This window comes from Equus przewalskii, chromosome 8 (genome assembly GCF_037783145.1).
Source record: "Equus przewalskii isolate Varuska chromosome 8, EquPr2, whole genome shotgun sequence".
In the NCBI taxonomy this organism is placed as follows: Eukaryota; Metazoa; Chordata; class Mammalia; order Perissodactyla; family Equidae; genus Equus; species Equus przewalskii.
Window position 1 is genome coordinate 72,692,668 of NC_091838.1, and position 25,987 is coordinate 72,718,654.

The 25,987-nt window shown below is 40.5% G+C and overlaps 1 protein-coding gene across 27 annotated transcripts in view; it reads right to left on the reverse strand.

The window, feature by feature from the left end:
- The window catches only part of CYRIB (CYFIP related Rac1 interactor B), a 154,613-nt gene that overhangs the window by 71,232 nt on the left and 57,394 nt on the right, over positions 1-25,987 (reverse strand). The window contains exon 1 of one of the 27 annotated variants that reach the window (XM_070630951.1): positions 20,059-20,437. The exons of 22 other annotated variants lie outside the window; for them this stretch is intronic. The gene's annotated coding sequence lies outside the window, so the exon portion shown is untranslated. Of the gene's footprint in view, positions 1-20,058; positions 20,438-25,987 lie in introns of those variants that run through there. 4 more of the 27 variants (XM_070630959.1, XM_070630962.1, XM_070630967.1 and 1 more) reach the window with 4 other exon arrangements.

Genomic DNA, 25,987 nt, shown 5'->3' on the forward strand with positions numbered 1-25,987 from the left:
GAAGAAAACAGCTGATTGCTCACTTTCAATTATAGTAAACACTGATAGATCTAACCTATGTAAAAAATACATTAAGTATCAACAGATCTAACTTACACAAGCAGAAAGAAAATGGTTTATTTTGGAAGCAAAGAACACAAAGACCATGGTGTCCTTTTCTACAATTGTGGTATTTTGAAGAGTACCTCTGAAAATTACACTTGATAGTAACAGAAACACAGACAATTCCACAGTTGGAAAATCCAAAGTCCCAAACCTAAGTTCCCATCTTAATTTGACATACCTATTTTTTTGTATTGCTGGAAATATATAACATAAGCAAGTATTTAGCAACAACATCCTAAAGTGCCAAAAATTAAGATAATGCTCTACAAAAGTATGTATTTAAGCATAACATATTCTCAACCTTCTGGGTCTGAACTGCATATCACAAATTTCAAAATACAGTCAGCTGTATTATGAGTCAACTATGCAATTTTTTAAAGTAGCATTATTCCATATACAGTCATGCATCACTTAACAGGGATACATTCTGAGAAAAGCATCATTAGGCTATCTTGTCACCACATAAACACGACAGAGAGCACTTACACAAACCTAGATGATATAGCCTACTATATACCTAAGCCATTTGGCACTAATCTTATGGGACCACCATCGTATATGAGGTCCATCATAGACTGAAACATCGTTACGTGGCGCGTGACTATACTAGAATGAAAAATCAACATATGCAAAAGAAAACGAGGAACCACTAATAAAATCAAATGCACACATCTTGCTCTTAAAATTTTTTAATCCTTCACTGTTTGCAGACGACATGATCTTATATATAGAAAACCCCAAAGAATCCATTGGAAAACTATTAGAAATAATCAACAACTACAGCAAAGTTGCAGAGTATAAAATCAACATACATAAATCAGTAGCATTTCTAAACTCTAACAACGGACTAACAGAAAAAGAACTCAAGAACACAATCCCATTCACAATCTCAACAAAAATAAAACAATACCTTGGGGTAAATTTAACGGAGGAAGTGAAAGACCTATATAATGAAAACTACAAGACTTTCCTGAAAGAAATTGATGACAACATAAAGAGATGGAAAGACATTCCACGCACATGGATTGGAAGAAAAAACATAGGTAAAATGTCCATACTACCTAAAGCAATCTACAGATTCAACGCTATCCCAATCAGAATCCCAATGACATTCTTTACAGAAATACAACAAAGAATCCTAAAATTCATATGGGGCAACAAAAAGACCCGAATTCCACTCATAGGTGGAAGTTAAACATGTAGACAGAGAACTGATTGGTAGTTACCAGAGGAAAGGCAGGGTGGGGGGTGGGCACAAAGGGTGAAGTGGTGCACCTACAACATGACTGACAATAATGTACAACTGAAATTTCACAAGGTTGTGAACTATCATAATCCTAATAAAAAGTAAAAAAAAAAAAATTTGATCCTTAATATATCATTAAAAATTAGAGAAGTAATTTGCAAAATCTGGCTGGTTTAAAAGGTAAGTTGTGATTTGTGTTGCTTAAAATAACAAGCCAGCGCACCATTTAGTTCAAGCTACTGCAGCATGACATCAACAAGGCCAACATTACAGACCTGATCCACATTTGGCCTGTGAGCTCCAGAGAGAAGCTCTGTGCCCAGGTTGTCATATATTGCTCTAATTCCAGACAGTTCCATGACCAAAGCAAATATTTAATCATCTTCCTGGCAAAAATATGGATCCACATAAGATGTAATTTGACAGAAAGAGTACATTAGCTTTTTAACTTTGAGGAAGAATCTTAAGTCTCTCAAAGCTTCACTTTCTTCATCTGTAGAAAGGAAGATAATACCTACTCATAAGATTGAGAGATTCAAAAGAATGAGGAGCACCTATTACACTGGTTCTTTTCCCAGGTCTTACCTGTCACATTAAGCCAACAGCATCCTCTCTGCACAGGTGCTGTTAGTACCATCCTTTTCCTAGTTCTAATGGCCCAAAGAGTTTAAGCAGAACCATACAGTTATGGAGTTTCTGTGTGTCAATTCAACAAATATTATTAAAATCTTTATTGCGTCTCCAGCAGTGCTTGAGATACGAAGAAGTAAGACAATCTTTATCCTGAAAGAGGTTAATGACTTCCTGTGGAAATAATATTTGCATATATAAAAAGTAACAAGTCCATAACAATTCTCTCCATACCAGATTATTGTTACAGACCACAATTACAACAGAAATTTAGAGGACAGGATAGTATGAGAGAAGGTATATTCCAAGTGTGAGTTAAGTATCTTCTCACGGGCCCCATAACACATCATATCACTCATCAAAATGTCTGGCTCCTTCCCAGAACTGAAAGCTGTTATCACAGCCTGTCCAGTTACTGCAGCCCTTGCTCTAAGAACAATGCCTGACACCTTCTAGTCCCCAGTGTGTATATGCTGAATGAGCGGACAACTGAATAGGCAAACAACTGATAAAAGATTTAAGGAGACGGGAATAAATGCAACTTATTTAAGAGTTATGGCCCCACAAAACTGGTCATCCTGCTAAAAAGATTTGTTTTGGGAAAATGAGATATGGAGAGATCAATATAAAGGTAGCAGATAACTGACAAAATTTAGAAAATTGTATTAATTTCTCCTATTAAAAAGTAAAGTAATAAAGAGACTTTAAATAAAGTACTCTTAACATGTTGACCACGATTATACAGATGACGGTTTTTCCAGGCTGACAAAACAACTCATTTGCAACAAGCTAGTTAACCACTTTGGAGAGATACTGTATATCTGATACGTGAAATTACTGCACAGCTGTCTTGGCAGCAATCAAATAACAGATTTTTTTTAAAGACTATAAAAAATGCCTTGTCACATAATCTTAAAAAAATTGCTAAACTGCTCCTAATGGCAATTTAACCAAGATTAGCAGAGGACCTCCAACAGGCCAGCTGTATAAAATGCTGAGTAAGACAAGACCTGCCCTCCAGAAGCTCCCAGTCTCTGCGATGACATGTAAACAAATTACTACAACACAGTGTAATTAAGCAAAATGCTATACTAGGGTTCTGTGGCTAAACTGCTAAGGGAAAACAGATGAGGGAGTAACTGAATTACATCTAGAGGACAGTTCAGAAAAAGCTAAAGAAGTGATGACGTTTGAGTTTGCCTTGTACGTTCAAAACACACCACCACTAACAACTTCCAAAGACATTTTTCATATGCTTTAAATTAAGTACAACTCTTTTTTTAGGATTTATATATGCATATCCACTAACCTGGAAAAGGAGAATATTCTCTCCTCCTAAAAGAGGCATTTTAAATGCTATACATCTGATTGCTAACAAGGGGTACATAATACATTAACACGAAAGTCCTTAAGACTTTTTTTAACTGAGACTGAGGCAACATCAAGAATTCCACAGAACAATGGGTAAGATTTTTCAGTCCCACCAAATACAAAAACTACAGCAATGTTTTCAACAATCACTATTCTATTTGCTATACATGTCTGAACCTTAATCTGTTTGCCCTTCTTTTATTTCTACTTACTGCAGTTTAGATAATTCCAGATATTGACCATTCAAGCCTGAACTTACAAACAAATGAGGGAAAAACACTTCCAAAAAAGGGCATGTTCTATTCTAAAAATTTCTCTTTAATGACCAAAGAGTATATATTTATATGTTAAAGCTTTATCTTTAAAACACATAGGCAAACATGCAACACATCCTGGGATGAAATGGATTTTTTCCTGTGTTTATCTTCTCTTTTTAAAAACTACCTACATGTCTCACAGGCCATTCTCCTAAGAATGAAAGTAGCCACATGATATCCAATGGGTTCAACAGCTAAAACATCAATACATACAACTACAAAAGCAATAGTATCATATAGGTTAATTTAACTTCTCAAAAGAACTGGTAAGTCTTTAGTGGAACTTTGTTTTTCCTAACTTTTAGACGTTTTGCACAGATAAACAAGCGGAAAACATTCAGTATTCTCAGATTTTGGCATACATGTGTATACTGCCCCGTGCTGCCTTTTATGTAGTAAGGAGGGATTGTCCATTTCCTGAAATCAGTGTCAACATGCACGCGTACTATTTTGTGCTCCATGCTCAAAACAGTGTATTTGAGTATTTTTATTCTCAAAACATTAGGATAAACACAAGAATAGAAAAGCAAACCAACAAATCAAAACTTCAAGCTACATGGGGAAGAAACTAGTTTTGTGGTACCTCTATTTCGCAAACATCTTAGTTTAAATGATTTAACAGATAAATACCCACAAACCAAATGAATGTTTCATTGCAATATTTCTACTGCTGTTATGAATACTTTCATATCATCAGTAATTTTTACCTAGATATTTCCGATTGGAAAAAATAAATAAATATGATTTTAAAATAAATCATGTGATTTTTTAAAAAATCTATATTTTAAAATATGCCTTTACAGTGGAGAGATCTGGCAGACACCATGTTAATTGAGGAATCAAGCTTGGTTATCATCAAAAAATGTGAGGGACATTGTGTGCCTCCTGATGTGATACAATGGTAAGTCCTCATATTATCCTATGTAAAATACTTGTCAAATATGTTTAGCTTGAATCTACTTATAAGGAGACATAAACCTGACAAATTCAGATTACAGAACAACTTCTAAGACCAACTGGCTGGTGGGAAGGAGAAGGTATGGGGTTACAAAAACACCAGGAGTTTCATCTTGGCCATGTTAAATTTGCCAGGTCAAGGGCCTCCAAATGATGACATGGAGGGTAATGGAGCACAAGTGTGGAGGTCAGGGAAGGTCAGCCCACAAACACCGCACCTCCACTCCCACGACTTATCTTGAGAAATCACTCACAGTGGCAGCAACAAGAGATCAGCACCCAGTGTGCTAACCAGACTGTTCCTGAAACACAATCTGGGTTGTATATTCTTGATGCTCGTCCTCCTTTGGTTACCGCTCATGTTTTGAACCTGGATTCCTAGTTTTTCCACCAAATCTGTGAGCTACCTGCCACCATCCTAGTAAGTTCCTTTTCCGTCCAAATTACACTGTCAGTTTCATCAACTTGCAACCAAAGACCCTTGAATGATTTATAAAGAATATTCTGGACTCAAACAGAAAGGTTAACTATAACTTCCTTCCTAATTTAAAGCCATTCCTACAAAAAGCAAAACTTAACTACATTACAAACATAACCCTGAGGTGTAGAGTATAAACAATAAAGATACTCTGAAATTACAGATGATATAAATCAACTTTTTGAGACATTTAAGAGGTGCCTATATCATTAAAAAGAAAATTTTGTTTCAAAGTATAAAAATTTGAACATTAAAAAAGTATAAGAGAACATCCAGAAAGACAACAAAATACCAAGATCGTTTTAAAATACATCAAATAAAGAACTAAAAAACTTTCCAGGAAAAGTAGTACATTTTAAGGAAAAAACAACAGCAGAATGATACTGTTTTTTACCAAGTTGCAATAAGATGCCTTCTTTTAGTTTTATATATTCCAAATTGCTCCAAGAACAGTAATGAAAAGATTTTCCACCTGGGCCTACCTTTTCTTTAGACCCCTAATTCATATGTTTCCTCACTAAAAACCAACACATAAGTAAAACAAATTTTCATTCTCTCTGAAAATCTTCCACATTTCCAATCAAAAGTGGAATTTTTTTTTTTTAAAGATTGGCACCTAAGTTAACCTCTGTTGCCAATCTTTTTTTCTTCTTCTTCTCCCCAAAGCCCTTCAGTATATAGTTGTATATTCTAGTTGTAGGTCCTTTTGGTTGTGCTATGTGGGACGCCACCTCAGTATGGCCTGATGAGCGGTGCCATGTCCCCGCCCAGGATCTGAACTGGTGAAACCCTGGGCCACCAAAGCGGAGTACGTGAACTTAACCACTCGGCCACAGGGCCGGCCCCTAAAAGTGTAATTTTTAGCTATACTAAAAACTAACATTTCTTATATCCCTGATAGCATCCAGCAGTCATACTAAATCTCCTAATCCATTTGGTATTTTTAAGGAATATGTTTAGAAGTAAAACACATGTTAAGGAGAGTAAAAACATTTAAAACTATAGGAAACACTTGCTATAGGGAGGGAAAAAAGTTATTAATATTTGTTAATACCTATTACATACCAGGCATTTTGATAGCATAAATTTTGCGTAGCACACTGGAGAACAGGTGATGTCACCCTCTTTATAAAAAGTAAATGAGAGGGGCCCGCTCTGTGGCCGAGCGGTTAAGTTCGCACGCTCTGCTGTGGCGGCCCAAGGTTCGGATCCTGGGCGCGGACATGGCACCACTCGTGAGGCCACAGTGAGGTGGCGTCCCACATCCCACAACTAGAAGGACCTGCAACTAAGATATACAACTGTGTACGGGGCGGGGGGTTGGGGTGATAAAGCAGGAAAAAAAAAAAGGAAGATTGGCAACAGTTGTTAGCCCAGGTGCCAATCTTTAAAAACAAAAGTAAATGAGGAAATGAACCTTAAAAACTGGTTTACTTACCTCATGTCATTGCTAACAAGAGGCTGATCCGACTCAAGCACAGATCTGCCTGGTTCCAAAGTTGACAACATTTTATCCAAAATGCCTCAATGGGCACATCCTTCTTGTAAAAATTCACTTCCACTGATATCTTTCTTATTAGAAAAACAACTATAACCACTACCTTGAACATGCAGAAAATGTGGAATATAATCACAAAACAACTTCTTGTCCACCATTGTCCTTTAAAATTAACTATGGTGGTAGTTAATGTCCCTGAACTTTTCTAGGCAAGCCTATTGACTCTGGTCATTTTCAAATTATAAAAACTGAGTTTAGAAATTGATAGATCCAGTTTAGTATAATCATCAAAATTTTTCATTCAAGGTTACAGCTTCTCCCTCTGTCCCAGCTCTGCCTGGGTAGTATGAAAGCACTGTGCTTTACTCCCCTCCTTTCCACTGGACTAACCTCGGGTGAGGCAGGACGTGTCAGCAGAGGGCATGGGGACTCTCTTGGCTGGAAAAGTTAAACTTGTGCTTTCAGGGGTTCCCTGGAGTTCTCACCCACTCCAGCCCTAGGAAAGTCTCTCACTGCAACTCCCTTGATGCAGAACAACGCATCTCCTCTGGGAATCCAGCCTTTTGTTCCTCCCCACTCCACCCCATACCATCCTGCTCCTACCGGCTTTCTCTCACTAGTGGCCCTCACCTGGTCCACAGGAAACATGTACCCCTTGCCCCAAAGAACTTTGGGAGGATGGGCAGTGTACTCACACAGTAACCTTGCTTTGCTGTGCTGCTAGAGCAGACATCTCTCTTCCACCTATGCAAGAGTGAGACAGACATCAACCGACTGTGTCTGCCAAACTGCATGAGTTATAAATTAAGGCTCTCCAAGTCGTTACCATAAAGCCTCTGTACATGAGAGGAAGCGCTCTAAGACGGGAGGGGAGAGGTTAGGAGAAACTCCTAGCACACCAAGAACATGGGTCAAAAACTCTTTTCCAATTTCCAACAATTCAGTTCAAAAGCTCTTCTAATTTCCAACTTCCTGAATCCTTTTATACCAACATATGGGGTAGGTGTCAGAAGTCACACAAGATCCATTTTCTGGCTCTTTCTTTTCCAAGACCTGTATGGTGTTCTTACAACTCACTTTAGAAACGTGCATCTATTGACTTAGGGCCAAACTCGGAATAAAAGAGTTCCATTTTAACATCTTATAACATAATATATTTAAGATTTTTCTAAATTTTCCACAAAAAGGAGGAAGGAAAATCCATAATCCCATCACACAGCCCTAGCCACCATTAACACTTTAGTGTACTGCTTTCCCATCTGTAAAGAGTCCATTTGTCATCTGAAAATCTATTTCAAGTTTTAAGTTTTCAAAATCTCATACAGAAAGACCTCATTTATATAATTTCATTGAGCAATCCAGTTTCCCACACAATTTAACCATGTCTTTTTTTTTTTTCAAACACCAAACTTCCACTAAACCAATGTGAGGGTGGCTTTCTGAAACTTCTCTCATTATGTCACTCCCCAAACTCAAAACCTTTAATGGCTCGCCACTGCCACAGATTAAATTTCAATTTTTTAAAATTAAGCATAATCTGTATGCTCCCCTATACCTATGACATCTCTACTTGTGATTTTACACCATGGATTCACGATATAAAATCATCCTACAAGAAAAATATGAATGTCAGGAGAATTTCTGATGACGGCACTTCACCTACACTCAGATGAGAAGTGTTTCAGCATTTGGTCACAGTTCCATGATGGCTACTGAAAGCATCTCAGGATCCAGCTTCATCAAGGGTTACAAGGTTGAATTCGCAAAGGGCAAAAGAGCAAAGGTTCTTATTCCTTTGTTAACATGGTAAAAGCAAGCTTGCAGCGGGGACCAGTCCTCACACGACTGCAAATAAAACTCTATCACCATACACATCTATTTACTGGCTCCACACTCATCACAACTGCCAAAAAGTTAATCTCATACTCAAGAGCAAATTTATGGAAACTTCAAACGCTTAAAACTGGTTTTGGGGATTAGTTTTGTTAAATTTTCACACATAATTTGCCATCCATTCACAGAGCACACATTTAAAAATTTGTTTTCAAGTCATCTTTCAGCAGATGAAGTTAGAAATAAATTCCATCTAACATGCTATGAAGAAAAAAGCACTCATAGTTCTTAGCCCAAAAAGTCTTCACTCTTCTCAGAAGTTTATGTCAGTAAAAACTCAGAGAATTACAAAAGTGCCTGAAGAAAGAAAAATAATCAGTTCTCTCTTAAAGCTGACAATAAACGCATTCACTCAAAAAGTACACAAGAACAATGAGCGTGGGCAAATACTGCTGTGTCTTTATGTATAATTGTGGAGGGTGTGTGTGCACTCATACAACATGCATATATGTGCAGAAATGTCTGGAGGGATGTTCACCAAAACAGTTACTACTTAGATGGTGATTTTTGTTTTCTTCTTTTATTTTTCTATATTGTTTCAATTTTTTTATAAATAAGCATATATTTTTACAAGGAAAGAATGCTATTTGCATTATTAAAATATGGTATGAAAAGCTACAGTAATCAAGCCATGTGGAGACATGTGGTACTGGCAGAAGGACAGACATGTAGATCAATGAAACAGAAATGGGAGTCCAGAAATAAACACATATATCTATGGTCAACTGATTATCAACAAAGATACCACGGCAATTCCATGGGGAAAAGGATAATCTTTTCAACAAACAGTGCGGAGACAAGGGATATCTATATACAAAAAGATGAACTGAGAAATTTACCTCATGTTACACACAAAAAGTTAAAAATGGATCACAGACCTAAATGTAAGAGCTGAAACTAGAAAACTTTTAGAAGAAAACCTAGGAGTAAACCTCATCATCTTGAGTTGGGCAAAGATTTCTTGGACACAGCACCAAAGGCATGATACTTAAAAGAAAAGAAAACAAGGTAAACTGGACTCCACCACAATTCAAAAACCTTGCACCTCAAAAGATCTTATTAAGAAAATAAAATAAAACATAGACAGAGAAAATATTTGCAAATCATGTATCTAATAAAAGCCTTGAATGTCAAACATAAAGAACTCTTACAACTCAGTAAGAAGACAACCCAATTAAAAATGGCCAAAAGATCTGATAGACATTTCACCAAAAGAGACATGAAAATGGCTTGAAAACATGTTCAACATCATTAGTCACTAGGGAAAAGCATATTCAAACCACAATAATATACGACTTCACATCCCCTAGAATGGTTATAATCCAAAAAGACAATAAATGTTGGGAGGCTTTGGAGAAAGTGAAATCCTCATATACTGCCGGTGGGATGTAAAATGGTACAGTCTGAACAAGAGTTTAACAGTTTCTTTAAAAGTTAAACATAAACTTAGCATGACCCTGCAATTCCATTCCTAGGCATCTACCCAAAAGGCACAATATTTGCAGGCAAATGTTCATAATAGCCAAAAAGTAGAAACAATCTAAATGTCTATCAAATGGTGAATGAATAAAGAAAATACGTCCTATCCAAATAATGGAATACTACTCAGCAATAAAAAGGGACAAAGTATTAATCACTCAACAACAAGGATGATCCTCAAAAACATTATGTTAAGTGAAGGAAGCCAAACACAAAAAAACATATATTGAATGATTTCATTAATAAGAAATGACCAGAAAAGGAAAATCGATCGAAACTAGGTAAGTGGTTGCCTGGAGCTGGGGGTAGGAAATGAAGATGAAGTATAATAAGGGACAGGGAACTTACTGGGTTGGGCTTATGGACATGTTTCAAAACTGAACTATGGTCCAGTAAATTTACTAAAAATCACTGAATTGTGCATTTAAAATGGGTGAATTTAATCTGTATACTTCAATAAAATTGTCTTTAAAAAGATAGCGAAAAAAAGTTAGCACATGATTATGTGTATTGAAGGAATTATTTTTTCTAGACGCCCAATTAAAAATCAGTAACGTAACAAAACTGTATTAAAAGAAAATATACATGAAAATAGCATATCAAAATAGCACACGTAAAAACACTTATCTCTATTGTCAGGACTAAAGGAGATTTTTCCTTTCTACTTTTTTGTAGCGTACTTCTAAGAGTCATGGGAGCACATCTCTTTTAGCCCCACGTCTTTACTAAGATTAAAAAAAAGTCATAAGCTTCTTCCACATTAATTATGTCCTTCGGCTATACAAGATTATAAGAGGAATACAGCTATACAGAAACAAAAACACACACACATATGTATATTATGTATTTGTATGTTCCTATACCAGAGACTAAAAACAAAGGCAGAACTATCCAAAGCCTGCTGCAGAACTTCCTGACAGAAATCCAGCAAGGCCACATCTAAGGAGACACGGCCTGAAGGTAAATTCATGTACACTTTAACCCAGATGAATAGAATAAGTGGAAGATGACTTCTCTGTACTTTTGAAAACAACTTGGTAAATATATTTATAAAATACCAGAACACATTAAATATTTAAATCTATTCACTACTATTCAAGTAATAAATAGTTCCTGGCAGTCTCTTTTTCAGTATTCTCACTAATCCGTGAAAAGAATTGCTTACATTTCCCATTTTACAGAGAATGAGGAAAGAGGGTGTATATAAAGGTTAGGTACAGCGAATTAGTTAACGAGACTTGACATGCAACGTAACCTTGCTAGAAGGAGAAAAAACTGCCTAGGAAAATTGTCTCAGAGCACCTGTTTAGCCCTACTTTATGACTTGCGGACAGTTTCCTATACTACCGCAAACTAGCTATACTTTTTAAAAAACTGTTGATTCATCTCTTACTTGTGAAGCCCAAATAAGATTCTAGAAGGGATCAGAGAGACCAGAGATAGTAAAGAACTTCACAAAAGGCTTTGCTTGTATATCCTAAAGTTCTTAAATATTTTTAAAATTATTTACATACTTAGGCTATCTGCCTACCCAAACTAGGCAAACCAAGAACGGTTTAAAAAATTAAATTTGACTTTATTAAACAATATACACTATTTTTAAAAGTTGCTTATAAAGGAAGAACACTGAAAATCAGCTAAAATAAAGTTCTTAAAAGACACATTTAATAGGCTAATAGATTACTAAGAAGGGGTCAGTGACACATACCAAAGACAGAACACAGGCCAGTTGTCACCATGACACATACTATAATGGAACTTTGGCACCCCATTTCAAAGGGTTGCCAACCCCAGGCTACATATTTTGACTGTTGCTTCAACACACTGCTCTATAAATAAAAAAGAAAAGCTTTAGTTTAACCATATTCATATTTTAATATACGAAGTCCCAATTATCAGACTCTTTTCCAAGGTCTTCAGCCCTTGATTCTCAGGCATCAATCTACTTTACCCACTAGCTACTTAGAACTGGCATCATGACAGGTAGAAGATTATCTTACATTTCCAAGTCTGTAAATTCATGTACACTTTAACCCAAATGAATGGAATAAACGAAGATGACTTCTCTGTACTTTTAAAAAGAACTTGGTAATATATTTATGTACTATCAGAACACACTAAATATTTAAGTCAAAACAAGTTCAAATCTAACAAAAAATCTTCAGCAAGTCAGCTTTCCAAATATTATGTTTAGAACACTTGTTTACAGAAAATAACTAGAAGGGAGGATTTATAACATGCTAATTGATAAAAACGGAGTCTTATCCCCTTAAAAAAAAAACATGAAAAATTATAAGTTTAAACCTCCCTCCAAACAATGCTAGCCTCTCTTATTCCCCTAAATCTACCCTGTCCCAAGATCTAAAGCAAAAGAAGCCTCCCTTTAAAATGTTGTGCTTAATTAACAATGTTTTGTTTGTTAGAATTTGCCAGAATTTTAAGCAGAGAACTATAGTTTGACATAAACGAAATCAAAGTAATCTCAAAGCTTGCAACCCAAGGTGGTTTTTTCATATTTCACTTTAATTTAATGTCCATGAAATTCTTAAAAGACCAGATACAGTTTTTTTCAAATCAAAACATGTCTGAACATGTTAGTCATTACTTTTTGAGTAAATGTTATTAGTTACCAACTTTCCTTGGAGGAAATTAATCTCAAAATCCCACCAATGTCATTGCATATAGGTTTGTCCAAAAAAACAGATCAAGGAAATGAACACCAATAACACGTACTGTGTTCTCACTACATTAAGGCAGATTTATTGAGGTACAATTTACATACGTTGGAAAACGATTCTCACAGGTCTTTTTTGAATGTGCAAGCCGAGGTACAACTGCCCTTCTCTCTTGACTTTATTTTCAAGGATGTCTGTGTAACAGCCTTGACAAATTAAGACAGTGTCTTCCTTTGGAGCAAAGGACAGACATGCTTACTATCCAATACAGTAAGTACAAAGTATCCTTCCAAAGAAAAGGGCAGGCACGCATACTGCTCATTCTAAAAGATCTAGGTTCCCTAAACTCAGGGCTTCTCTCCAATAACATAGCCACAGAGTTAGCCCTCTTCACTTCACCCTGGAGACTGAGGGTCAAGAAACCAGCACAAATGGTGATACTCTGGCTACTGCTATTACTGAAAGTAATAAACTGTCCTTCTTCTCTGACACATGGAGAGTCATGTCTTCTACCGGTATCGATGAAAATGTGGCACAGTAACTTAGTAGCATGCAAGTAAGGTAAGATCTCAGACTGTCATGGTTCTGGACAGTTTTGGCAACAAGATGAGATGGCGACACAGCCATGACTTTCTAGAAGAGAGAGGATAAAGGCCTCCAAGGGCAGAATTTTGAGAAATGAGATGACATCCTAGGATCTGAGACTGATCCTTGTGGTAGGTGGGGAGAAGGTGGGAATAAGGATCCCCAACTCTCCTACATGTTGATGAACAGGAGCTGAATTAACGTTTAGAAACTGAGCAGAGAAGTGGGATTGAAATCCATCACCCAAAAGGTGACCTGGTTGTTATTCATTTCTCCTCTGGGCTGGCAGAGGAAGGGATGTGTCATGACAATGAGGCAACAAGCCCCTTGTCTCCAGGTGAACGGCAATGTGGCTGTGACTGCTGAACCAAGAAATCCCCAAAGCTAAAAGAGACTGTCTAAGTAATGATGATGTTGCTGCCAATACAGAGCTTCAGACGGACCAAACGTATTAGAAGTTCCTTTGGTTGAACTACGAGGGAGTGACTGAAAGTGAATACAGTGCCTTGATTACTGAGACAGGGTTGCTCTCTCCCTCCATGCCTCCTTCTCCATCCCTCTCTACTTCTACCCACAAACTCTTCTGCTTTACAGAGAAAAATAAGTGATGGGACTGAGGTCTCCCTGACCCTCAAAAGGGACTGAAAGACATGCATACCCCTCTGAGGCTGCCCAGGGAGCTTTGGAAGGACTCAAAATTTTATGGCTCTCTTGGATACAGGCACACAGGTCACCATCCTATCTGGTCCCATGGAGGGAGGAACATCCAGATTCAGCTAATAGGGTTTGGGAAAGATTTACGGTAGGAAAGGGAAATGAATGTGACTTACGGACGGGGCTCTTTGGGCCAGTTCAGTGCCTTGCTGTTGTCACTTCTACATCCTAATGTATAGCAGGAACTGATGTGTTACATGGTTGTACTTCCCCATCCCATAAGTGCCAGAGTGGATTTTCTCAATCAAGAAGGGCTGCATGTAGAAAAGTGCCACTACCTTTGAGGCCCCACAACTCTAACAACCATTTTGAGTTACAAGTCTCTGTGAGTCACGATTTTAGTGACTGAAGCCTCTGACAAAGGGAGGCAGCTTCCACCTGGAGGTGCCTGTGGGGGTTCTGGACTCTGTGCCTCCCTGACACAGCTATCCGGCACACTCCTTTAGGAAAGCAGCTATCAGCTTGCTACTAGGCTCTTGTGGAAACTGAACGCCTGACTCATGGAGGCCTCATGAGCCTCCAGAGTGATATTCCTACTTTGGGGTGGGTCAACTCATTCTCAATGACTAACAATGTGGAGAGTCAAATGAAAATGCATATTTGAGAATACATCTGGCTTTCCCTTGGCCCAGCAACAAGTCGTCTTTACATGAAAAAATGGTAGCGAGCCCTCTGGCGGAAACTTATCCCCTATTCTACCAGTGGAAACAAAGTCACTGGCTCAATGCAGCCCACATCGAGTAAATCACCAAATCTTACAGATTCAACAACATCCTTCCACTGTCAATATTCAAGTACTGATCAACATAAATTCTTTCCTGGACTTTAGCAACATACTCTTAATCTGCCTCCCTGTACTCAATCTTATTTCACCTTCAATCCATTCTCCAAAAGTTGTCAAAATAATCTTTTGAAGGGACAAACGAGTATTTCACTCTCTCCCTGCCTAAAATCCTATAAAGGTTTCCCCATAGCCTTAAGTCCAAACTGACCCGAACTTGTTAACATGACTCATGCAGCATGCCTTACAATTTGCTTACTGTGTACCTCTTTCCCACACCTCCTTTACATCTTATATTACTGCCATACAGAACCAGTATCCATTTCTAAAATGTACGTGACCTCTCACGTCCGGGCTTTTGCCTTTCCCTCTTCCTGGGCCCATGCATTCTCCCTTTTGCCTGACTACTGGTCCACTCTTCAGGTCTTAGTTTAGATGGCATTACAACGTGAGCTTTTATCCTGACTCATAAAATTTAAGACTAGGTACCTGTGAAACACAGAGCACTGAATTCATAGTCTATTTTTCTCTATCTTCTACTCTACCATAAGGAGGGACCACTAACACTTTATTCACTGTTACATAACCCTGCTTATGTGCTCAATAACTATTCAGGTGATTAATGGTAATCATACAACAAGTACCGTGCCAGGTGTCAAAGAAATACATGATCAAAAACAAAAAATGTGTAATGATCATTAAACTTGGAAATGCATTCCTTTCGTGAAATTAGAGTCTATCTTCTCTATTATGTTGCACTGAAATTAGTATAAAAATTTTGCAAGAGTGTTGTGAGGCACATAGAGACATTATTATTCCCATCTTATAGTCTGAGAATCTTCACACTATCAGACAAGAGCAAATCAGGGCTTAAATACAAGGTTTTTGTCCATATATACTAAAATTTTACAATGAGTAGAATCTCTTAATAAGAGCACAAGTCAACAAACTATAAAAGTCCACTTCAAGACCTACTAAATCTCAAATTTCATTTAAACTAGTGCCTTTAATTCTCTATTACCCTAAGAGAAATGACATAAATAATCCCCAAATAACAATATCTGGGAATGTCATGATTTTTTTTCATAGAAAGTTTTTTCTGAAAATTATTGACCTAAATTAATATTCAGTCTAATTTGGATTATCTGAGAACATGCCAATTTATGACTGGAAGAAGTATTCTAGGCCAGGAAAAAGCATGTGTATCAGTCTAGATTTAATATATACCACACATAATGCATGAACTAGAATACATCAGGTAGAGATTACTTGCATGGCAGAAAATAACTGTGCAGGATTGAAAGCTTCACAGTGTCAAATACAACCATACCACTAATGTCATCTTTTCAAAATAAATAAAATAGCTACAAAAAATATACATCTTTGGGGGGCTGGCCCCGTGGCAGAGTGGTTAAGTTGGCACGCTCTGCTTAGGTGGCCCAGGGTTTCGCCGGTTCGAATCCTGGGCGCAAACATGGCACTGCTCATCAAGCCATGCTGAGGCGGCATCCCACATGCCACAACTAGAAGGATCCACAACTAAAAATACGCAACTATGGACCGGGAAGCTTGGGGAGAAAAAGGAAAAATAAAATCTTTAAAAAAAAATACACACACACACACACACACACACACACACCCCTTTGCATTAGGTCTTCTAATTAAATAAAATCAGCCAATATCTCTGAAAACAGGCATTCTCACCCACGGTACCACTATCAGGATGTGGCATGTGTCACAAGAAATGTGTATATTTAAAGAATCAAAATTCTAAGAATGATTTCCTTGTTTACAAAGTTTTACAATGTCACTCAGCTGCATTCCAATATACTTGCCCGAGCGGGAAAGGGGTGAAGCTCCAGTCAGTGAAGAAGAAATTATAATCCTGTATTGCTCCCACAGAGAACAAGTCAACATTACCCATCTTGTGTGGCAGCTGAGAAAGTTTTGAGATGTGCTGTTTTAAGCATGCCTTCTAAATATATAATATAAAGTACAGGAGCTCAAATTAGTACTTTGAAATAGAACTTTAGTAAAGACTACAAGTCATAGAGGCCTGGGCTGAAACACCAGCCTTCTTCATCCTATTTGAGGGCACACTTGGACAAGTTACCTGAGCTCTCTGAGCCCTACTTTCCTAATGTTAATTAGGAATTAACCCACACCTCACAAGCCTGTCATACAACAAACCTAATGTATATGGAGAATTTGGCACATAGTAGGCGTTCGATATTACAGCATAATATTTAAGAGCCAAGAGCCAGCTCTATCACGAAGTAGCTGTGTCACTAATTACTTAACCTCAGCTTCCTAGTCTGTGAATTGAGAATACTAATAACTACCTCCCTCCCTAACAGGGTTGTTGTAAAGATTCAATGTCTTATAACACTGCCTGGTAAGTAATAAACACTCCGTAAGTGTTAGTTACTGTTAACATTAATCATCATCATCACAACTGAAATATTAAGTAACCACTGTCATCAGATTATGCCTTTCATTTTTGCCGTATGAAAAAATATTCCTTGAAAAATTAACCTAATTTAGTGAACTGGTCATAATATAGGATGAGCTTATGCATCCAAAAATTTTTATGCTGACTTTTAGGAACTTTAAATGCACAAGAAATTGTCTGAATTGACTATTGCTCATGAATGCTGACAAGACAGACATATCAAATATCTATTCTAAGTGAATGAATCCATTCAATGAACTAAGGCATAACACCAAATGCCAATCTATTGTACTTTTCTCACCAAAGATCTCAAAGTAGTTTAAATAATCAAATATAGCAATCCTCAAAATATACAAGCTACTTGAGAAGACTGCAGCTGAGAGCAATCAACATCTTTCTCCAAAACTTTTGCCCCATAATTACAAAATGATGTTATAGTTGAAAACTCTTTGACCTTACCATTCATTCAATTATTCAAAACATTTATTGCATATCTGCTGTGCACCAGCAAGGCACTGTGCTAAACTCTGGTGGAGTAACAGAAAAGGAGAGAGCAAATATAATAGTGGGCATGCCACTAACAATATAATTAAATATTTCCAAATATTATAATTTTGTTTTCCTTAAACAGTGAAAGAGAAAATTATAGGCTCTAACAGCTGAGTGCATCAATACTTAATGAGTTAAGTAGCCTCATGTAAGTGACAGTCCAGTATTTTCCCCAAGGAGACTAGGAGTAAAATAAAATAAGCATCCTCTATATCCCTCAATCAATCACTTACTAAGTAAAGGTAAAATGACCATTTGAAATATGAGTCAAATAATCCAAAGCGTGACACTGCTTAACATATAATTTTTTACCCATTTTTGGGGAAAGTTCAGAGAAATTAGTTTTAAGTTTGATTATGTTAAAAGTCATCTGTAATCTATCAGAAATAAACTACATTCACTTAGTTTTATTCAACACCTAAAATTATATTTTTGCTGGGGCAACTAGAATCAATTTACTAATCATGCCTCCCTTTGATCAACCCCTTTCTTAGGAGAGAAAAATCTAGCCTCTATCCAATTATCAAATAACCTAGAGTTCATACTATACATCCTGTAACATTTTACAAAGTAAGAGTTTCCTCTGAGGCAGCTACATAACTCTTAAAGTTTCAAGGAAATTAAAAAACACTAGCAAAATGGTTCTACCAAAAAACTGCAATGTTGACTGAATTAAGAAATCTTACTGCTAGAGTGGTTATCCAAAACCTAAATGGGGACAATCAGCCAAGTGCCTTTTTTAATACCCAAGCCCCCAGAAGAAAGGACTGTTCGAAAATGCTATTGTTATTGATAACAATTGTATAGTACTGATAGGCAGGTAGGTGTACTTCAGGACTAAGACCTTTCCCTGGAGTTCATTATGGACTATGAAAGTTACATGGGAAAAAAAAAAAAGTGCTGTCATTTCATTTCACAAATGCCGATCAGGCAGTTTTAGTTAAATGCAACACTTTACAAATGGGCTATCAAATAAGGCCGAATTATCAAGTTGTTGTAGACACAAAGCTTCTGTTTCTATTATTAAACACAATTAAGGAATTAAAAGGATCAGTGTATTTTTCTTGAGGTGTATTAGCATAAAATGATTTGCACTAAGTCCCCAAACACCTAAATGATTGAAATTCCTCTAGACATACAAAACTCTCCTCTGGAATGTCAGTCTGCCAAATTGCTAGATTATACAAACACAAAATTGACTGACAGACATTTCTCACATAAAGATTAAGGAGTAAAAAGATGGCAAACTCAATAAATTTACGGGAGGGGAAAAAAAAAGTGTAAACAAATTCCAAAAATCTCTGTTTTATCCAGAACAGCACTTTGTGGTACTGCAAGAATTCAGGCATTCCATCAGTATTCTGCACCCCAGGGGATGCCCAATAACTGCTGTTGCCAAATGAGACCAGAAAAAGTCTCAGAAACAAACAGTATTAACAGGTAATGTTGCAAATCAGTCACGGAACCGAGCGAGGAGGAATGTGGAGGAGGAGCAAGAGGAACAATCTTCTGCCAAATTTTACACTCGGAGAAAATTAATCCATCATAGGTACTCTTCCAGGAAAAAAAATAAATAAATAAATAGAAGATCATATTTGGTATGGCCCAGAATAGCCAGAGAAACACATACACGCGCAAGGCAAGTGCCACTTCCACGACAGTTTGACAGTCATAGATTGGGGTAATTATAGTAGAAATTGTGTGTTTTGGAAACAAACTCAGACCACACCCTAGGACAGCGAGGCCGGGCTTCAAATGCTGGGAATTAAGAGGTCAATGCAGTACAGAAGTTGGACGGTCTGGGCGCACAGGTGGAAGGGGGGGCAATAAAGACACCAACTTCAACGCGGGTGACAGGAGGGCCGGGTGCCCAGGGGTGGCGGCGTCCCCGGGAGAAGGGGGTGTGCATGTGGGGACGAGACACGGAGAGAGCGAGGGAGGAAAGGCGGCCGCGAGGAGCAAAGGGAGGTGGGCTCCGGGGACCGGGGGACGCCGACGGGGCAGGGGGGCCGGGGAGCCAAAGGTCAGGGGCGGCAGGATTTGGGGTGGGGGGCGGCGAGCACGCGCGGCGGGGCGCGGGACAGGGGAGGCGGCGGCCGGGAGGACCCGAATGAATGGGCGCCGGGGGCGGGGGCCGGGCCGCGCGGCCGAGGGGCAGCCGCCGCCGCGCCGGGATGGCCGCGGGCGGGCCCTCCGCGCCGGGGAACCAGGGAGCCCCGCGCCGGCGCGGGCCCCACCGCCCCCGCCTCTCCGCCAACATGGGGTCGAGGAGCCGGCAAGCGAGGGGCGTGAGGGAAGCGGGGAGAAGGGTAAAAATAAACCACTCACCCTCCGCGCGAGCCTCCAGCCTCTCCCAGCCCCGCTCCTCCGCCCTCCTCGAGCCGCGCCGGCAGCTCCTCAGCGGCGCTAGAGGGAGCCCCGGGCCCGGAGCGGGGCAGCGGCGGCGGCCGGACCGGGAGCCCCTCCGCACCTGCCCCTGTAGCGGAGCCGCGACGAGCCAGGCGGCGGCAGCGGCGGCGGTAGCGGCAGCGGCTCCGAGCGGGGAGGGCAAGTGACCCGGATGTACAGGGTAACGGCGAGGAGGGGGAGGGAGGAATGCCAGGAAGTGAGGGCGCCGCGGACCTGTCCGGCCGTGCGCATGCGCCGCGCGCCCGCCCCGCAAGGTAAATCCTCTGCCTTCCTTCCCCGCCCCCTGCGCCCCCGCCCCTCCCCAAGGAGGCGGGGCGAGGCCGGAGACAGGTGGTCTGGCGGGCGCGGGGAGGAGAGGAAGGGGGCGCGGCCACGTCCTCCGCTCCCCCGCCCTCCTTAAAGGGGCAGCACCTTCGCACTGAGACGGTGCCTGGGTGGGTCCGGGTCGTGCAGCCTTCTCATTTTACAAATGCAAAACAGGTTCAGAGTTGGCGGTGACCTGCCTCAGGTCAGCGAGCTCGGAAATGGCAGGAACTGGAACTCGGGACTCGGAGACCAGGACGCTTTGTAGCTGAAACCAGCCTAATTGCCAGACCCTCCCACCCCCCCACGCCTGGAATGGCAGGGCTGGTGGGCACGCCTTTCCCCCTCCGCTAGGTACTGAGCCTCACTCCCACTCCGGACCCGGTAGATGCGCTTGACAGGCTCCCCAGAGCCGAGAGGTGCACCGTTATGGCCTGCGATGGTATCGCGGAGACGCCCTTGGGAGGTGTTAAATGATCGGTCTGAGAACAGAAATCGGGCGCCACTTGAGACTTGGGCCACGCAGAGCTCTTTCAGATAAATGAGACTTTGTTCTAGGGTCTGCTCTGGGCAAAAATGGCTGGTGGGCAGAGAACTGGGATGCGGCCAAGGGAGGGCGCAGCATCTTCTTTATTTCCCTAATTCCCCCATTACTCTTCAAACATAAATGCTCCCTCTTGACATACAAAAACAGAACATCCCATCTAGCTAGCTCATCCTAATCCTGTTACAAAACTCTCAGATTTTTTCATTAACACTAAAGTGTAAATGTTACCTCTCACAGGGGTATTTTCAGTTTGCTGAGCAGATCATTACCATGGAGATAAATGGTTCTGAACATTTTGGGGTCAAGAGCCCTACTGAAAATCTCATAAAATCCTGTTCCTTTCTTTAAATGCTGATTTCCTTGAAATTTTTATTTTTTACTAAATCAACTTTAAAACATTATAAATTGTTTCACTCAGTCATTGATTCATTCAGTCAACACCATTTTTGCACCTCTACTATGTCGTAGGCACCATGCTGAGGGTCTAAGGTGCAGGACAGTAAGACAGGTGGTCCCTACCCTGGAGGGGCTTAGAATTTAGCGAGAGGAAGAGCTGCAGCCTCACAATTACAACACAGCATGATTCACTGTAACTTAGGAGGGTGGAGGAACCAACACTCCCTGGGACCGCTGGTTGTGAAGGCTTCAGAGAGGATGAGCTTGGTCTTGAAGAGATGGGAGAAGGGCCGAGAAGAAAAGGCACATGGGCAGAATAAGAGGAGTTCATGACATGCTGGGGGTAACACTGGGGTGGTGAGATTATAAAGGACAATAGGCCACGCTAAGGAGTTTGAACTTGCCTTCTGAAGGCAACAAGCAAACAGAAGCTCTAAGCAAGGGAGAGACATAATCAGATGTGTTTTGTATCAAGATCACTCTGACCACAATGTCCAGTATGGACCACGGTGGGAAAGAGAATGGAGGCCAGCAGACCAGTGAAGAGGCTGTTGGGGTTCAGGTGAGCGATAATGAGAGCCTGGGTTAGGAAACTCAGAGGGGAGGAAGAACTGGCACCAGCATTAAGATACTTACAGATCTAGAATCTACAGGAGTTTGTGACTAGTTGAATCCGGAGGAAGCTGCAGCAGGAGCTGTGGGGCATAACCCTGACGTTCCTAGCTTGGCAGACTAACTGGATGGTGACACCATCTGATCCCGAGACCTTGACACAGTTTTCATTCCAGTTCTCCTCCAACCTTTATCCATGAAAATGCGTATTGCTTTCCTTGGTATCTTCAGCTATGTGCAACTATTTCCCAACACTTTTTCATATTTCTACAGTCACATTTATCATTTTAATGGCTGCAGAATATTTCATCATATTGAAATAGCTTGGTTTTCTTCGGTTGCTTAAAGGTCCACACCCTGCATGCCTGGTTTGCCCAAAACTCATTCGGCTCCGGGCATTTTGCAAGGGATGAGTTGAGCGACGAAAGAGAGCTTTTAGATGAAGGTGTTGGAAAAGTGTGGCCTCAAGGCCAGCGAAGCTGCAACTCTCTAGGGAGAAGCTTGGGCTACCGTATTGCATGTCAAAACTCCAGAGCTGTGAAAAAGCACCTACCACCCATGGGAATCCTGATGTCTAATTCTGTATGGAAGCTGGTTCTCTAGTCCTAACTCCCATAATCCTTTCGTTCATTCATTCATTCATTCATTCAGTAATGCATTCTTGTGAAGCAGAGGGCAATCAAGCAAAACTAAAACAGCCGCAAAGCTCTGGATTTCGCCTGGCCAGGGGGTGAAAGCTGTTCTATAACTTACACAAGTTATTCAGCTTCTCAGAGCCTCAGATTCTCCACAAGTTTGTTGTAAGGATTAACTTAGATAAAATTTGTAAAACATTTGGGACAGAACTAGGCATAGATTAAGTTCAATCATCATTTTCAGTTCCCTCCCTAGGCTTTCTGACTCTCACCATAGTACCTTGAGTTTCTGAGCAAACCCACTGACACATGTGCTAGAGGCCCTCATTTGTCTCTCTAACCCTCAATTTCCTGTCTGTGAAATGGGCATAAGAACCTACTTCACCGGAATTTTGGGCAGCTCTCATAAAAATACTGTACGGGAAAATACGTTCAAAACCCCAAAGCACTATGCCATGATTGAGCATTACTGCTGTTACAGATACCTTTGTTTTCTTGGTTTCTCTCCATTAAAAAAAATTATGACCTCAGCACAAATTCCCTAGATTGTAATTACTGGGTCAAAAGATCTGAACACTATTTGGTCCTTGATTTGAATTGCCCAAGTGCCCTTAGAGAGGGCTCTGTGAATAGCTGCTGCCATCGTTAACTCAGATAACACCATTCAATATGTTTAAGCACCTGGCATATAGTTTTTGTTGCAGTAAACAGTTTAGTCCTCAAGCTAACATTCAGGGACTTTGATCAACTGCTTCCCTCCTCCTCTTCACAGAATGAATGAATACAGGTACTGAATCCTTGAAAAAAGAGGCACCTTCCAAAGATTTCTGCCCCAGCCAGGGTTTCAAGGCTAAGCACTAAGACTCCAGGGTCATGCCTTACGGATGAGCATCTAAGGAGGTAGTTGAGTGCATGTAGAAGAGGACACAGGAAGGAGACCTGAGAATCCCCAGGCAGGGCTCGAAGCTCATCTGGCACTGAAAGATGGCATCACAGCTGCTATTCAAAAAGAACCCAAGTACAAAGCCACAGCTCAAACCCAACGTGCTCCTGTTATTTAGCAAAACATAGCCCATCTCTCAGGAACCATAAAGTTGTCTTGATGGCCGTATTTCCCGAGTTACAAGGTCTATCTATGAGCCTCCATCACATTTCCAAATGGAACACATTCCTCAAAGGCGGGCAGCTCCAGGTCTAATTTCGCAGGCCTCTGAGTGACCTGCAGGGAGGCAGGGGGCTCGAACAGCCTTGCATCTGCTGGTCCTTCCCTGTGCCTCGAAGATGCTTTCTGGCTGCTTCCCCGGGCCATTTCTCGGCCTCCAGGTTCAAGGGTCACCTCATCAAAGGGGTCCTCCCCACCACCCTTCCTAAAGTCGAACCCCAGCCTCCCTTCAGTCATTCCCTAGTACATCGCTGGCTTGTGTTCCTTCACAGTACTTATCGCAACCTGTAATTATTTTTATTTTGTAGCTTAAAAATATTTTAACTAAAAAAAAGCTTCTCACTAAAACATCAGCTCCTTGAAGGCAGAGGACAGGGCTACCCTGCCCACTCCAACACGTGTCACTGTGCCCACCCGGCCCCTAGAAGACCCTCAGTAAATATGAGGAAGGATTGGGTAACAAAACGGAAGTTCCTGGCCCCCTATACCTTTTTTTCACCCTGATTATGTGAATAATACATTTTGATTGCAGAAAAAAATTGAAAATACAGATGAGGAAAAGGAAGAAAATAATAAAAGAAAAAAAAACTCATGACCCAACCTCCCACACCATGTGGATACCCTTTCAAATGCTTTTCTCTGTCTATATCTATATAAAGAAAATGCATATATTTCTATAAAAATGGTTCATATACTGAATTATAATCTGCTGTTTCATCTCATGAGCTCTCTTTTTTTGTGTGTGTGAGGAAGATTGGCCCTGAACTAACATCTGTGCCAATCTTCCTCTATTTTATATGTGGGATGCTGCCACAGCATGGCCTGATGAGCAGTGTTTGGTCCATGCCCAGGATCCAAACCTGTGAACCCTCGGCCACCAAAGCAGAGCATGTGAAATTAACCACTCCACCACCGGGCTGGCCCTCTCTCATGATCTATCTTAATCACCTTTCTTTAATAAAGGTATTTCAGCTACGTCATTGTTAAAGGCTATATAACACTCTGCCATGCAGCTATGCCATAGAGTCTTTCACAAATCTAGTGTTAAACTAAAGGAGAAGTTTCTCCAGTGTTAACAAAGGTAAACTGTTTTAATACACCACTTCCCTGTTGACAAGCTTCCCATTTTTTCTCTCTGTTTGTATTGCTCTCGAGCTGTATTTCTACAGAAGTGTACTCCCCACCGCCCATTCACCACCTGGCGTTATTAGAGTCCCCCTCTTCTAGAGAAGCAAAATTGTTTGCAGCCGGAAAAGCGATGTATGACGAAGCCAGGACGGTGCCTAGGAGTTCAATTTCAGAATCTGCTGCTGATACAGGCGACAGAAATAAAGAGCCTGTTTTCTTGCCAAGATTTTAGTGGTAAAAAGAGGAAAAGAAAGACTTCCTGCAAGCCTGCACTTCTCCCTCCCAACCCTGCCCGGAGGCAAAGTTTTTCCCAAGAGGAATAGGCGGGTGGACGGGGTTTACTGATGCTGTAAGCAGTTTGCAGCCCAAAGCCCACTGCCCCATTTAGAGACAAGCTGGCTGCAGAAAAATCCAAGAGGGTGTGCTCAGGACGTGCTGCCCTTTTTCCACAAAGCGCTTTTAGCCTGTTGTGTTGTTCAGTAGCCACTTGGCATTTCCAGCTCTGATAGTCACACCCCTCCATGAAGAAGAGCCTCCCCACGCCCCCGTGGTGAAGGAGACAGAAAGAGCAGACTCCACTCCATCAGGACGGCTCAGTGATCAAAGCCACTCACTACCTCTGCCCACCTACCCACCTCCACTGTGGCTAGGCCACCTCATCAAGATACACAGGCACAGGAGGGGGTCACCTGAAGGAGGGCATGAGATGTCATAAAATCTGAGATGGCACGGCAGGAATGGAAGGGAGAGGAACAGATGGGCAGGCCATCCATTCCCAGGACCTCAACCTACTGTGACCTAGAAACCCAAATAGAGGGTAATTTCTGCCGTTCCACCCACCTTACAGGGCATTCCATCAGAATCAGAGGGAAACTTTATCTGTAAAGAACGAGAATCCCTAATTGTGTCAAGGTCATTAATTTACTGATGCCATTTAAAAAAGATTTTTTGTGTGTTTTACAGAAACATCATGGTTAGAGGAAAGAGAAAGCAGTTTGTTTTGAAATATAATAATGACAGAAGGAATTACTATCACCAATGCCTCTCTGATCCATGGCTTAGTTT